Source organism: Phacochoerus africanus, chromosome 7 (genome assembly GCF_016906955.1).
Source record: "Phacochoerus africanus isolate WHEZ1 chromosome 7, ROS_Pafr_v1, whole genome shotgun sequence".
Lineage (NCBI taxonomy): Eukaryota > Metazoa > Chordata > Mammalia > Artiodactyla > Suidae > Phacochoerus > Phacochoerus africanus.
The window spans coordinates 85,994,056-86,009,572 of record NC_062550.1 but is presented as its reverse complement, the minus strand read 5'-3'; the positions used below and the strand labels follow the sequence as shown (position 1 = coordinate 86,009,572).

General features: G+C 38.1%; 1 long non-coding RNA gene across 1 annotated transcript in view; it reads right to left on the bottom strand.

Annotated features, from left to right (window-relative positions):
• LOC125131480 (uncharacterized) overlaps positions 1 to 15,517 on the bottom strand; it is a 43,002-nt gene that overhangs the window by 18,451 nt on the left and 9,034 nt on the right. Inside the window, exon 3 of the long non-coding RNA XR_007135930.1 lies at positions 2,643 to 2,754. This is a non-coding gene — a long non-coding RNA (uncharacterized LOC125131480). The remainder of the gene's footprint in view (positions 1 to 2,642; positions 2,755 to 15,517) is intronic.

The window sequence follows — 15,517 nt, the reverse complement described above, 5'->3', positions numbered from 1 at the left end:
CAGGATTGCTTTGGCGATTCTGGGTCTTTTGTGGTTCCATATAAATGTTTGGATTGTTTGTTCTAGTTCTGTGAAAAATGTCCTGGGTAATTTGACAGGGATTGCATTGAATCTATAGATTGCTTTGGGTAGTATGGCCATTTTTACAATATTGATTTTTCCAATCGAGGAACATGGAATATCTTTCCATTTCTTTACATCTTCTTTGATTTCTTTGATTAAAGTTTTATAGTTCTCGGCATATAGGTCCTTTAACCTCTTTGGTCAGGTGTATTCCGAGGTATTTGATTTTGTGAGGTGCAATTTTAAAAGGTATCGTGTTTTTGTATTCCTTTTCTAATATTTCATTGCTGGTATACAGAAATGCCACTGACTTCTGAATGTTAATCTTATATCCTGCTACTTTGCTGCATTTATTAATCAGTTCAAGTAGTTTTTGGGTGGAGTCCTTAGGGTTTTCTATGTATAGTATCATGTCGTCTGCATACAGTGACAGTTTTATCTCTTCTCTTCCTATATGGATGCCTTTTATTTCTTTTGTTTGTCGAATTGCTGTGGCTAGGACTTCCAAAACTATGTTGAAGAGCAGTGGTGAGAGTGGGGCATCCCTGTCTTGTTCCAGATTTGAGTGAGAAGGCTTTCAGTTTTTCCCCACTGAGTATTATATTTGCCATGGGTTTATCATAAATGGCTTTGATTATATCCAGGAATGTTCCCTCTATACCCACTTTGGCGAGGGTCTTGATCATGAATGGATGTTGGACTTTGTCAAATGCTTTTTCTGCGTCTATTGAGATGATCATGATTTTTGACTTTTTTTTTGTTAATGTGGTGTATGATGTTGATTGATTTACGTATGTTGAACCATCCTTGTGAACCTGGGATGAACCCAACCTGGTCATGGTGTATAATTTTTTGATATGTTGTTGGATTCGGTTGGCTAAGATTTTGTTGAGAATTTTTGCATCTATATTCATCAATGATATTGGGCGATAGTTTTCTTTTTTGGTGGTATCTCTGTCTGGTTTTGGAATGAGGGTGATGGTGGCATCATAGAATGTCTTTGGGAGTATTCTTTCTTCTTCAACCTTTTGAAAGAGTTTAAGGAGGATGGGCACCAATTCCTCTTTATATGTTTGATAGTATTCGCCTGTGAAGCCATCTGGTCCTGGACTTTTATTTGTAGGGAGTGATTTTATGACCTCTTCAATTTCATTTCTAGTGATTGGTTTGTTCAGTTGGTCTGTTTCTTTTTGATTCAGTTTTGGCAGGCTGTAAGATTCTAGAAAATTGTCCATTTCTTCCAGATTGTCAAACTTGTTGCCGTATAGTTGTCTAACTCTTTCTAATCAAGGCCTAAGGAGTTATTCCACAATGCCACTGGGTAGAGTTTCCTGGCGGTCTTAGGGAGTGAAGACTTTCCATGAAAGACTTTTTTGTCTTTTTTTTTTTTTGTCCTTTTTTTCGTCTTTTTAGGCCACACCTGTGGCATATGGAGGTTCCCAGGCTAGGGGTCTAATTGGAGCTGAAGCTGCTGGCCTACACCACAGCCACAGCAACACGGGATCCTTAAGCCATTGAGCCAGGCCAGGGATCAAACCCGAAACCTCATGGTTCCTAGTCAGACTCGTTTCCACTGTGCCATGATGGGAACTCCTCCACTAAAGACTTTTCAGTATTATGGACAGAGGTCAAGTTTGAACTAAAGCTCTATTAATGGAGCTTACAAACAACCCTCATTTATCGAACACTCGCTATGTCTCGGGCACATGCCAAATGCTTCATATATACATATTTCATTTATATATTCACTTAAATTTTTATTCGCATGGCAGGCATCTATGCTATGTGCGAGGATCCGATAGAGAAAAGGCAATATGTGGTTCTTGACCTCTTGGAGCTTCTAGCCTTCCCTATGACAGAAATTCCATAACGTTTGTTTCTCTACTGCTTCCATTTACAGGTGATGAAAAGGGCCCAGAGAATAACAATGATGGCTACCATATACTGACCATCCACCCCACGTCAAACGCTTTCCCAAGCATTCTCTGAGTTAATCTCCACCAACAGCCCTATGAGATAGGAAATGGAAGCACAGGAAGCTAAAACATCTGTTTCAAGGTCACAGAGGTAGTAAGCATAGGTAGAACAAGGGTTGTACCAAAGTTGTCTGGTACCACTGTCCATGATTTTAACCATTAAATTACACTGTCCAGTTGGATTCCTGCTATGCATGCTAAAAGATGGCCCATATAATGTCAAAACTCTGGGACACCTAGGAACCAAGAAGCATAAAATACTTTGTCTACAGACAAATTGTGTTTTCAGCAGTTGTACACAGGTAATAATTTCCTGAGTACTTACCATACGTCAGAGTACTGCACCTGTACACATGATGTCCAGGTAAAACACAAGCATAATACAAGCCCTTAGTAGGTTCTCAGTATAGCAGGCAAATGAGAAAGTGACAGGAATAAATAAGTAATGCTAGTGAGAACCTAGAAATTATTAACAAGCAGAGGCTGCTGGCCATGATAGTGCTGACTCCGCATTTGGACAAAAATGTGTTGGTATTTTTGCAAGGCTGCATTTGCTTTATTTAAATATAGAGATAATAAATATCTACATAAACCTTCACTTACCTATTAGAAAGAGGGCAATTTCTGAAGGATTATACATCAGCCATAAAATTTATTGTGTACTGTAGTTTACATGTCCATTTAAGACATCCAGTTGCAAGGCATGGACACAGTCCTTGGAAATAAAAACACCAACTTGAACAATTTTCAATTTCACATAAATTCTATTACAGAAAAATAAAACAGCAAAATCACAAAATTTCTCCATTCTCTTCCACCATATGGGTTTCTTTGAGTTTTAGTAATATTATAAATAAAGCAGCTTCAAGATTAAATACAAAACAGTGAACAATTTAGAAATATTTTGAAAAAGCAAGTATTATATCCCAGTGTTGCCAGGCTTTCAACATAAGAAAGACAGAAAACAGAGGGAGAATTCTCATTTGTTCTATCAAGAAAGCATAAATATTGGCTCTGTATTAAGCCAACCTCTTGCAGCTGTACACCAGCCCTCAACTATTAAAAAGATTCTTAAATTCCCAGGGAAACAAAAATCAATTTCCATCGTATAAATTTGTATATAAATCCATTGCACTTTACTCCAAATATTTTCTCATCAAGGAGTTTGGAACAAAATTTTTTTTGAAAGAGAAAATCTCCAGTTCACCGATTGCACCATTATAAATATTTGAATGACTTCCAGTAACTTTTCTTAGAAAATCTCAATGTCTGTGTAACATGCCAATGACAGCTCAGCAGTAATGTCAATACATTTCATTATCTGGCAAGACAAGCATTCATAGCAATAGATTGGAATTCAGATTGCCATTTTCATATATTATATTTCACTTTTGTCACAGCACACTGGATGGTTATTCTTGCCCTCTTGGCAAGATACTCATTTCTGGGCTTATATTAAAAATCTATTTTATCTCTTAAAGCTTAGAATGAGCTAAGTGATTACTGTTTTAATCCTAAATCAATATGTGCAGTCAGGTCTTGAAAGAATTCCAATCACTGTAGCCCTTGTTCATATTTTGGATGGATAATGATGCCATTGGGGTGTTTTCCTTGGGGCTCATTTAATATAGTCTACTTGTGGGAATTAAGGTTGCTAGTCTAGTGACTATCGTTCACATACTTCAATCAAAGTCAAGGATAGGATATTAATTTTCTGGGTTTTGTGAGACTGCACTGGCAAAGTGAAATACACATATTTGTCAAAGTATGGAGAAATAAGAGTAAAATGGAGATGTACTTCTCAAACTTCAGTATGCATTAGAATCTCCTGGTATGCTAGTTAAAACATCCCTATGTCCCGTAATTAGTGATTCTGATTCAGTAAGTCTGTGTGGGGTTTGGGACTTTGATTTCCGATAAGTTCCTAGGTGATACTGATGTTCCCAGCTCAAGGACCACCTTTTGAGGGGCAGTGAAACTAAACAGAGTGGTCAATAGCAAAGATTAAGATCTTGCCTTTGCCATTTATGGGCTTGTTGATGTGGGGTACTTCACTTCACCCATTTTTAAGCCTTAGTTTTGTCACTGAGTGTTTTGTAAGAATTAGATAAGTCTGTATGGCACTTGACATAGTGCTGGAAAGATACTGAATATGTGCCAAATAAATGATAGGATGGTTATTAGAAATGATGAAATCTCCTTTTCTGGGATCCATCTGGTTGAATATACAGTTCTTCTGTTCCATATCCTAGTGTATTTGGCAAATTATTGAAGTATGTCTAGATTAGGGGCTATCAGATTTGGTGCATTAGCAACTACTCGGGATTTAAATTGCTCACTTAAATATTTTGATCCCTGGACCTTCCAACCAAATACCATACTGAAACTTTTTCTTTTCTTTTTTTTTTTTTCCATACTGAAATTTTGATTCTCTGTCCTTTGGAGTATTTTTCATTTAAATTGCTTTATAGTCCACGGCTCCACAGTATGTCTCCTTATAAATGATCTTTTATTTTTAAATTTTTATTTGTTTATTTATTGTTTTTTAGGGGCACACCCACGGCATACAGAGGTTTCCAGGCTAGGGGTGGAATCGGAGCTACAGCTGCCAGCCTACGCCACAGGCACAGCAACACAGGATCTGAGCTGACTCTGCAACCTACACCACAGCTCAAGGCGACACCAGATCCTTGACCCACTGAGCGAAGCCAGGGATCGAACCTGCAACCTCATGATTACTGGTCAGATTTGTTTCTGCTGAGCCACAACGGGAACCCTTGATTGATCTTTTAAAGAACAACATCAATTTACTTTCAAAGTCAAACTCAAATCTTTGGAGACTAATATCCTTTCTCTCCATATTTTGCTATTAAGAGAACTGGTGTTCTGCCAAGGCAACATTTTAATAAATTTAAGCTTGAGACTTTCATTGTCACGTGAACACTGAAATTGGCTCTCAATTACATAAAGCAGCCAATTCAACAGGATACGTGTATTGGATTTACAATGAACATGTCTGTGAAAAAAACAGTTTAAAATCCCTGATTTTGTGGTTTTCTGTTACTTCGTTAAACAGGTATAATCCACCAATCATAAGCATCTCAGCTATTTCGGGCTAAGTTAATCTTGAGAAGTATATGATTTTATTTTAGTCAAATGTTAACAAGTTAATGTCTTGCATTCAATAGTTTATTTATTTTTTCACTTAATACTAAGTTCCATTTCCATGGCAGGTGATGGTCTAGATACTGGGGAAAACACTCACCCTCCCAGAGCTTACAGTCTAGTGAGAACAGTAAAAGCTGAGTTATTCAAACCTCATTTTAACATGCTGATAAATCTCCAGTCTTTACCAGTTAACAAATTGTAGAAAGTTTCAGCTCATTGTTTGTTTGTTTATACTAAATTACTCATGAATCTGTTAACCATCACTCAAAGCTTCAGACACAGTGGATGATGTCTTCTAGAAGCAGAACCCTTCCAGAGCTTCTTACAAAGAAACACTCCACGTTTTCTATGATTTTTTTTTTTTTTGTGAAATGAATGTATAGAAAGCAAATTAAGTCAGCTTTGTAGCTTGCAACTAGATGTTACTTTCTAGTAAAATGACATAATTGAAGACAAAGTACCAATTTGCATTTCAAACTTGGTCTTTGAGCATTTCAAAAGATGCAAGGATTTACATTATACTACCTGATATAGACTGAATGTTGTGTCTCCACCCACAACACCTTACTCTAAACAAATGTGTGTGTTTAAGGCATAACCTCCAATGTGATGGTATTTGGAGACGGGGCTCTGGGAAGCTGACAAGAGTAGATGAGGTCATGAGAGTGGGCCCTTCATGAAGGGATTAGTGTCCTTAAAAGAAAAGAAACCAGAGAACTTGCACTCTCTCTCTCTCTCTCTCTCTCTCCCATGTGAGGACACAGCAATAAGGTGGATGTCGGTGAGCCAGGAAGCAGCTCTCATCAGAAACCCAATCAGCTATACCCTGACCTTGGACTTCCAAGCCTCTAGAACTGTGAAAACAAATTTCTTTTTTTTAAGCCACCCAGGGTATGGTATTTTGTTATGGCAGCCTGGGCAGGCTAAGATATGACCTTAGAAGGAAGACAGGAATTTGTACAAAATGGTGGAAATGATTTAAACTTATCTATTTATTATTCCCAAGCAGGGCCCTCAGCCCCAGTCTGCCAGGCTGGCTCTTGACCATTGCCTACACACAATTTGCTTTCTTGCCTCTGGTTTGCTCTCCTATTTGTGCTATTTTCCTTACCCCAAATCATCCACTTCTGGCTTAGATGCTCACATCTAAGAAATCTTGATTAGCCCTAGTCCTTTATCAAATGGTCCTTTATTGCAAAATTTGTTTCACAATACACTTAGCTGCATTTTTCTATGGTGTCCTTATGTTGGTTCAAGGATGTAGGTCTTATATGCTAGACTAGATATCAAACATCTCCAAGGGAATCCTAGGGTCCAGACTTTTTAAATCTCTTGTGTCCTTCAATGGCTCTTGCCAAGTGTTGTGCAAATAAAATGGGAATAAAACTTACTGAATGAAAACTGAACTAGATGCTGAGAGCCAACGGATGTTCTAAGGCAAATGAATCAAATGCAAGGAAGAACAATAAAACCCTGGCTCCAGAGCCTGCGGGTGAGGGTGGGAGAGAGTCATTCTGGATAAGTGAATTTACTAGACGGCTGAGGATTTATCCTTTTAAACACCAAGAGTTTTAATTATCTTGGATGGAAACATTTCCAATATAGTAATCGTTCCTGCCTTCTAAAAGTGCATTATAAACATAATCCAGCTTGATGACTCGAGGTTGTCATTGAAAGTAGCATTGTGCTATAACACCTCAGGCCTTTGGAGGTATGTAGAACTGTTTGTCCCTATTCTAAATGGCTGCAGATTGCTGTTTTTTTTTTTTTATTGTCGTTTGTTTTTTAGCTTTTCTGGGTCCTCCCTTGCTGCTGGATTGTCAGTCCCATTGATGCCAGGGTGACTGATTGTGCCATTTCTACTCCCTGTTCCTAATTTGCTGCTTCTCATCTGAGCTTGGAAATCAAATTCTCAATCTTGCTGTGGTTGTTGTCATGATTATTATTGTTAAAGATGTGTGTAAACTGAGAGCAAAGGGCTCTATGTGAGGACCTGCCAAGGTCCCCATGGCTAAAGTGTACAAGAAACAAACACATATATGGTATGAACTCCTAGTTAAGCTTCTCTGAAGCCTTTTAAATTTAATTCCTATTTTTAATTTTCTGGTCTGAAAATAAAACTTTCTAGACATGCATTTTTCAGATAAATTAGGAATTCAATCATGTGTTCGACAAGCAATCACTGAATGCTTACAAAATGCAACATACATACAAGGGCTGTAGGATGGTTGTCTAAACGGATATTCTATGTCCAGCTTGCTCTCTGTTTTCGGTTTTGCACTAGCACATAATAGGTACTCAATAAATATTTGTTGAATCGATGAAATGAACTTTATAACCTAAGCAGTTATAAGACACTGACACAGATACATATATAAACAAGCTTACAATGTAAGCTATAGTAAGGATCATAACAAAAATACAAATAATGTACAAAGACCAAAAGATTACCTCCTGCTAGGAAATCCAGAAGGACTTCGTGGAAGAGGTAGTGGTTTTGACTGGGACTTGAAGCATTCAGCAAGAAATTAGGGAAGTGGGAAGAGACAAAACACCACAGGCAAAGGCCAGATGCTAGGATGGGGAGGGTGTATTTGGGGGACAATTAGTACATTTTGGCTGAAGTACATGTAGGGGAGTAGAAGGAGATCAAATTATAAGATTATATTTGGGTCAGAGCATGGGTGGGCCTTGAATGTCAGACTAAAGAATTTGGACATTGTTTATTAGGTGATGGGGAGGAACTGAGGGTGTCTGAGCTGGGAGGTGACATGCTTAGAGCTGGGCTTTAGAAATCTTGCTAAATGTTGGAATTTAGGAGTTAAAGGGCAACAGGGCTGGAGGTGATTCCAAGGTTACAGGTGGAAAGCAACATGAGCCTGAGCTAGGATGTTGGCAGTGAGAATAGCTGAGAGGGATGATTGTCAGAGACACTGCAGAGGTAGAATAAGAGGACGCAGCAACTTATTTATTGTCAGGAGAAATGGAGACGGACACATTGGGAAATCCAAGTGATGCCCTTTCCAGAATGAACTTGAAGAGTCCAAAAGAACAGGTTTAAAAGGATGGTGATGAGTCCGACTTGGGACATGCTGAGGTGTGAGAGTGAATTGTTGATAGCTCTGCTGTAAAAAGAATAAATGGGAACCTGCCCCGAAAAACACTAAAGGGATAACAAATAACAAATGAGTGCTCATGTGGACTCAGCTCACAAAAAGGAATTAAAGGTCAACATCTTATTTTTAGTTCCTTTTGACATGACTATATTAAAAATTGTTTTCAAATAACTTTAAGTGCCCCCTTTAAAAAAAAACTTATATTTTTATTTGTCTTATTAAGATTAATGCTATGTAAAGTTTGAGCATTACTGGAGTTACTCATGGATTAGTAGCAGCTCCTATGTGAAACCAGACATCGAACAAGAAAACAAACACAATGAGAAACTTCCCCCAAACAGCAGATGGATCTTGACTTGCCATCAGAAACAAAGGTGTTTTCAGATTAGCAGGCAGCATGTCCATGGAACAAGAACAAGTAGGGAAGCTAGAATACTAAATTGGATTTTATAGAATGGAAGAGTAGGCTTCTGACATGTAAACAGGAGGGAAAAGTGCATTCTAGGCAAAGGAAGCTGTGTATATAAACCTGTCATGAAGGAATGGTATGGCATCGTCAGGGGATGGCATGAGGCCATTTGGCTGGAGCACTTGTGGAGAGAAGGAGAGAGAGGCCTGCAATCAAGGAAAGGTAAAGGTGTAACTTGAGAAATAGGATGGGGCAGGAAGGGGGAGTGGGCTTCATATTCAACACTAAAATTTGCACTTTTTAACAGTGGGTAACCATCTCAGAGGTCCACTGGGGAGACAGAATAATCAGATATATTCAAGCAAATTCTGAGTGGATCTATGGAGGATATTTAAGGATTGAGGAATAGAGGCAGAAATGAGGCTACTAAGGTGTTCCTGAAAGCAACTGAGGATCTGAGTAAATGAGGTTATGAACCAAGCTAGTGCCTAGCCTATAACAGATGCTCAGTGTGTGCTAGTTGATAGGTTGTTGGGGTTGACAACAGTTTTTGGTTCATCAGAATTGGATGAGCCTCCTCTTGGATTCAAATCAGCTTTAGCAGTAGTTGCTGGGCCAAATGTCCTGAAGAGAAGGATCTAGAAGATTAATACTATAGCCAGAAGCAAGGTTTATCTTTGGCTTGGGGCACATGTTGATACAGAAGATATAGGGAAGCAAAATACCACCAGCTTCTGGTGGACCTGCTTTCTTATAGCATTCAGAGCACCCTGAGGCATAATCAATCTGTACAGAAACATGCCAAAATCCTTGGAAGGCCAATGTAGCTTCTAAAAAGTTCAAGGGGAAACTGCAGGAGATCTCCATTGTAGAGACTATTCTTTTTTATTTTTATTTTTACTTTTGTTTTTGTTTTTTTTGTCTTTTCTAGGGCCGTACCAGTGGCATATGGAGGTTCCCAGGCTAGGGGTCTAATCAGAGCTGTAGCGGCCGGCCTTCGCCACAGCTACCACAACATGGGATCCGAGCCAAGTCTGTGACCTACACCACAGCTCATGGAAATGCCAGATCCTTAACCCACTGAGCTAGGCCAGGGACTGAACCCGCAACCTCATGGTTCCTAGTCAGATTTGTTAACCACTGAGCCACGACAGGAACTCCAGGAGATTATTCTTTTTTTAAATACAGTGAATATGTACTACCCTATAGCATTGATAATGTCCAACAAGGTAGCCACTAGGCATGTGTGGCTATTAAGCATTTGAAATATAGCTAGTTCAAATTCAGATTTTCTGTGAGTATAAAATACACAGTAGATTTCAAAGACTTCCTATGAAAAATAATGTAAAACATGCTTTTTATTGTATATATGTTGATAATATTTTATATTTATTGGACTAAATAAAATACATTATTAAAATAAATTTACTTTTGGAACTAAGCCTATAAGAATATTTAAAATAATTTTATGTAGCTCATGTTAGCATTCTATTGGACAGAGCTACTACAAAAAGTTCAGTGTTATTTTATATTGAAAAAATAAATTAGTTCTATCTCCCCTGAATATTTTCCTTGTAGGGAAGCGGTCGACATGTACCCTAGGGAGAAATTTAAAATGTAATAAACAGATTAATGTATTCTTATCTATTATCCAGAATTGTTTATCTGCTTTTCAATGTTTCCATGGAGATTAGTGCACCTGTAGGGCTTAATGGCCCTGTTTTAACAGCCATGGTGTTCTGGACAGTTTGCATATTATAAACATTATTTTAGGGAGTTCATGTTGTGGCTCAGCAGTAAAAAAACCTGACTAGTATCCATGAGCACAAGGGTTCGGTCCGTGGCCTCGTTCAGTGGGTTAAGGATCCAACACTGCCGTGAGCTGTGGTGTAGGTCAGATCCTGTGTTGCTGTGACTGGTGTAGGCCAGTGGCTGCAGCTCCAATTTGAACCCTAGCCTGAGTTCTTCCATATGCTGTGGGTGCAGCCCTAAAAAAAAAAAAAAAGAAAAAAAAAAAGAAAAAGAAAAATTATTTTATGTAATTTTTATATAAATACAAAAAACTTGAAAGGGTTCATTATTTGGGGTTATTAAAAGGCATTAAAGATGAGGTGGGAAGCTCCATTTTAACTACTTTCATATGAGGGCAAGTTATAGTCTGACATGTTCAAGTAGACTCAAACTTTCTAAAGAGGTTATTGCAAAATACTCTCCCGCAAAGCTTGGAGCCAATATCTCTATTAGAACATCACACAACAATTGTGAATTCTCAAACCAGAGTACTTGAAGGATCACTTTGCTTTCCCACTGGTGAAGAACAAGTAACTGTTCAGAAAGGGCATTCCTGCACTGAACTTCAGGGCTTCCAATTCCAATTTCTCCCCTTAGGCACTAGTGGAAATTGTAACATCTGATCACAATATTGACCTTCAGCTTAATTTTCCCTAATTTTGCAGAACCTTCCTGCTTCACACCAACAATCCCCTATGATTCTATAAATTTGGTGTGTGTTAGTATTTAACAGAATGTGAAATAACTTCTTGAATTCTCCACCAAATGGAACTGATTATACAATGAAAATAACTTAAGGAAGGATCTGAGACATCATGTAAAATATTTTACTATGTTTTGCAAGGCTCTTTGCATTTAGGAAGCAAGAAGTTTTGTTTTTAAATGAAAGAGGTCTCTCTTTCTCTCTTTTTTTAAAGCAAAACCTTATTCACTCTTTGAAATGTGAGAAAAAAAATTTTTTTTTTCAAAAGTGAAATGACGACTATGAAATCCAAAAGGGAGAATTATAACCTGAGGTGTGCCTGCCACATGGATGGTTTGCTGTGCTTCAAAGTACACAGACAGTCTGATAGTACTCAGTAGACACAGAACCTTTCAGACAGAACAGGCAGTTCTTAAATACCTGTCACCGGCGTTATATAGCAGAGCAAGATGGAACTGAAAGATTCTTATGTCAAGCCTTTAATACTGGTACAACAAAAATGACTTCATCTGTGCAATTAGTGAACAAGCTGTTCCCACTTATCTAATACCTCCAGGAAGAGAACCTTATTCTGACTTTGATTTGTCCTGTTTTCCCTGCACACTGAATGTTGCAAGCTTATGTCAGCTAAAATCTCTTGGCCTAATAATTACAGCCAGCACTGAAAAACTCTTCCCCCAAATTACCAGTGCAAACAAAATGAGGGAAACATAAACTAAACTCAGTCCTCCCGCCCCCATGTTACCTTCCCTTCTTCACCCCAGGAGTTCTGTGATCAAAATGTTTCAGCACCTTTTCATCTATAAAATCAAACTACATTTCTGTTTAATAAATTAATTTTTACTGAGCTTTTATTTGCTACCACTTTCATTGCTTTATTGCCCTCTTTGGGCAGTGTATTCCATAAATTTTAAAATAATTAAACTCTTTTATTTAAAGGAAAGAAACTCTAAAAGATCACCTTTTTTTTCCCCATTCAGTTTCAAATGTCTAAAGGGAGAAGTCTGAAGAGAGACACGCAGTTCTAGAAATATATTATATTATATGTATATGTATATTATGTGGCCATTGTATAGGAGAAATACTTTTTTCTAAATAAACAAACCCAATTGTCCTTTCCATCAAAATCTGAAAAGAAATATCCAAAACCTTTTCAAATGTACCATTCTTCCAGGCCTAATCTATCATGCTAGTGATAAGCCTTCGGAGTCTGGGGACCATCAGCAAAGTTGCTTAAGTGGTGCCAATTTCTTCTAAGACTTAAAGGATCCAGATTCATTATTCCAGAGTGAAAAATGGATATGGAAAAGGGCAGTAAATTGGGATATGCTCCCTTTAAAGCAGCAGTAATAAGCTACTTACACTGTGGCTTGTCAGGAAGCACTCTTAACCTACAGCACATTCCATTTTCATTTGAGGAGAATATGTTACTAAAAAGATTATTTTCACTTCAAAAAGTATTTTCATTTAATTCCACATCTGATTTCTGCTGGAATGATATATGTAGCTCCACTCTTGTCATGTCACTCTACTTTTCAAAAGGACAAACATGCTAATAGGGATCAAAGACCAGCTGTAAAGACATAAGTGCCCACTATGTCCTAATACAGTTATTAGCTTTAAACTGAATTTTTTTCACTTTTTTTTTTCTTTTTAGGGCCATACCTATGGCATATGGAAGTTCCCAGGCGAGAGATCGAATCAGAGCTGCAGCTGTCAGCCACAGCCATGACCACAGCCACAGGCACAGCAACTCCGGATCTGAGCTACATCTGTGACCTACACCACAGCTCAAGGCAACACCAGACCCGACCCACTGAGCAAGGCCAGGCATCCCACCCGCATCCTCATGGATAACAGTCGGATTCATTCCTGCTGCACCAAACAGGAACTCCCTAGTTGGATTCTTAACCCACTGAGCCACAATGGGAACTTCTGCTTTATCTTTCTAAAAGAGGATCTGATTTAGGAGATGATTTCACTTGGAACATTTTTTTTTTTTTAGCACTTAGCCTGGTAGCCTGGAAATAACAGAGTAAATGTGTCAATACTAGCCATATTTTAGCACTTTTCTAGTCTTTAGGGCATAAATTACAGAGCTAGACCAGGGCCAGACTAAATTATTTTGGCAGATGAAGCATATGAAGCATTTCCTCTGAGGAAAATTTAGGGCACTGGATTAGATCACCACTTTGATGGGTATACAACTGATTAGACTAGGTATTAACTAGAGGCAACTACAGTTTGTGTAGATTCTCTCTTAGGATCTTTTGTTTTTTCCTAAACATTTTAGAAATGATATAGATGCATGTTAACATACCAAGATGAATACAGAAAAAGGCAATATTTCAGAGGAGAGAAAGTGGTTAGAATTAAAAGGAGAAAAGTTCATTGAGAACAATGTTGGGAGGAAACAGGATTTCATTCATTAAAAAAAGAAGAGTTACTGAATGCCTACTGTGTGCCAGGCTCTGCTCTAGGTGCAAGCTGAATTCTCAGGAACTCATGTTCTAATTAAGTGGCATATGGAAGTTCCTAGGCTAGGGGTCTAATCGGAACTGCAGCTGCTGGCCTACACCACAGCCACAGCAATGTCAGATCCAAGCCTCATCTGTGACCTACACCACAGCTCACAGCAACACTGGATCCCTAATCTACTGAGTAAGGCTGGGGATCGAACCTGTGTTCATGAATGCTAGTCAGAATTCGTTTCTGCTGAGCCACAACAGGAACTCCAAAATGTAGAGTTTTTATAGACACTTTTTATCAGGTTGAGGAAGTTCATTTCTACCTTAATTTGTTGAGAATTTGTATCAGGAATGGGCATTGAATTTTGTCAAATGTGCTTTCTGTTGAGATAATCATACGGGTATTCTTTTGGTTTGTTAATAAGATAAATTACATTGATTTTGGGTTTTAATCCAACTTTGCATTCCTGAGATAAATTCCACTTTGACATGATATATTAATTGTGGTTTTTGTTGTTTGTTTTGCTTTTTAGGGCCACACCAGAGAAAATGGAAGTTCCCAGGCTAAAGGTCAAATCCCTGCTGCAGCTGGCGGCCACAGCCATAGCCACAGCCACACCAGATCCAAGCCGAGTCTGCAACCTACACCACAGCTCACAGCAGAGCTGGATCCTTGACCCACTGAGCAAGATCAAGTAATGAACCTGTGTCCTCATGGATACTAGTCAGGTTTGTTACCACTGAGCCACAATGGGAATTCCCTAATTGTTCTTAAAAATAGATTTTTTTTTAAAAGTATAGTTTTACATTTACAGAATAATTGAGCAAATGGTATAGAGATCACAGACACACATGCCATGCCACTTCACAACCCCTCCCCCCACCTGACCTTGGTTTCCTCTACTGTTAATATCTTGCACTAGGGTGATTCATTTGTTATAATTAACAAAACAATTTTTGGTTACCATTAATGAACCAATATTGATACATTATCATTTCCTAGTCCACAGTTTATATTAATGTTCACTCTGTGTTGTTTAGTTCTATGGGTTTTGACAAATGAATAACGGCATGTATCTATCTTCACAGTTTCATACAGAATAGTTTCATTACCCTAAGAATGCTTCACCTATTCAATCCTCCCCTCCTCCCCTCACATCCTGACAACCAATCATCTTTTATTACTGCTAAAATTTTGCCTTCTCCAAAATGTCACATAGTTGAGATCATACTACATGTAACCTTTCCAGACCGGCTGCATTCCCTTAGCAATATGCGTTTAAGGTTCCTCTGTGGCTTTCCATGGTTTGGTAACTCATTTCTCTTCATCACCAAACAGTATTCCATTAGATGAATATATTCAAGTTAGTTCATTCATTTGCCTATGGAAAGACACCTTGGTGACTTCTAGTTTGGGGAAGTGTGAATAAAGCTGCTATAAACATTCACGGGTAGATATCTAGGAACATGATTGCTATACGGTAAAACGATGCTTATCTTTGTAAGAAACTGTCAAACTGTTTTTCAAAGGTTGTACTATTTTGCGTTCTCATCAGCAATGAATGAGGGTGTTACTGGTGCTCTGCATCCTTCCCAGCATTTAGTATTAGCAGTACTTTGGATTTTAGTCTTTCTAATAAATATGTGGTATAATTTTACTGTTGTTTCATTTGCAATTCCCTAATCATATGATTATGAGCAATTTTTCATATTTTTATTGGACATCTGTATATTTTCTAAGATATCAGATTCAATTTGCTAAGACTTTTTAAAGAATATTTACTTCTGTTTTCAGAAAGGATATCAGTTTATCATTTTCTTTT